Raw genomic sequence first — 1,548 nt, forward strand, 5'->3', positions numbered from 1 at the left:
GTTAGCTGCCGACGAAAACTTTATTTTATTTTTTTCTAAATTCCAATTGACTACATGAATAAATTTTGCGTATAATATTCAAAGTGATGTTAATCTTATAATTACATAGGTTAATCTTACCAACATTTTTTAAAGATCATGGTATTTTAATGATTATAATTTCTAGATAAAATAACTTATTTACTATTTTCCTCGCATTTTACTGATACCAATTTACCAAGATATTCAAAATTTATAACTAAAAACCATGGGCCGTGACCCGACCATGCAACGTTGCACCCGGAAGATTAGTGTGTGAAAATGAGTATGGATTCGAGTCAAAGTAATTGAGTTGCAATGACGCTCCTTCTGAAAAGGAAGATAAGATGAAACAATTAAACGAACGAAGTAAAATGACTTTGGGAAATGAGAAAGAAAACTCAAGAGTTTGCACTTTATAAAACATTTTGATAATAAACTAAAGTAGCATTTCAGTAAGTCCTAAAGTTTTCTTGGTCAATAGAAAAAACACACTTCCTTTTATGGAGCCAAAAACAGCGAAGGGACAGTTTACTGTCTGCTTATGCATATCGCAAAATCTATACTGTAGCCATAAAATAGTAATTACAATGAAGTAAAAAAAAATGCACGTATCAAAACATGGCTGGGTCTCTGGGAGTACAAGTCTCTTAGGAAGACCTCGTGCATAAATTGCAGAAGAAAGGAAAAGCATCATCCATTATACTGGGATAACAGGTATTACGTTAATTTGTATTAAAAGGGGACATTTTTGTAACACTTTTTTTCTCAAGTAGATTGTTCCACAAAAGCGCACCGTGATAAACGATGTTTGACTGAGATTGTTGACTGTACAAATGCGACATTCAGTAAATCATTGTCTCTTAATATATCTCTGATTTATTTTAAAAACAAATATCCTACGATATTTAGACATTCAAAAACATGTAAACGACAATATACATTTATTTCACTGAGTTTCAAAAGCTTAAGATCAGCAAATCCTTTGTGCGTATGCTCTAATCTTTTTATTCTTGAAATTGTACGAACGCTTCGTTTTTGTGCGACACATGAGGGTATGCAAGAGCTTCTATGCGTTGCTCCCCAAACTGTTTGGCAAGAAGTTATATGTGGGTATATCAGAGAGGTGCAAATCTGTTTCAAAGCGTTTATATTTTGTGCTTGTTTTGAACGGTACATTAAGCTTTGATTGCATGTGATTAATATGTCATTTCCCTTTCCATTGGAGATCTAAATAAATATCAAGAAACTTCGTTGTTAATTCACGTTTTATCACATATGTTCCCAGGATGGTGTCTGAGAGGAAAGTTAGCATTTTTTTTCCTGTGAAATATCATGTGATGCGTCTTGCCTCCATTTAGGGCTAGTAGTATTTAGCAAAGCCCAGTTTATGATACTAATTAATTCATTATTTGCTACAATTATTAATTCTTGTATAGAGCTGCTTGAAGAAAATGCACACCTGCATAGTTAACTCTAGAGGAGTTAACTATGTTTGAAAAAGAACAAATTGAACTCTGGGGAGCAGAT

The sequence above is a fragment of the Penaeus monodon genome, chromosome 30, assembly GCF_015228065.2.
Source record: "Penaeus monodon isolate SGIC_2016 chromosome 30, NSTDA_Pmon_1, whole genome shotgun sequence".
NCBI lineage: Eukaryota > Metazoa > Arthropoda > Malacostraca > Decapoda > Penaeidae > Penaeus > Penaeus monodon.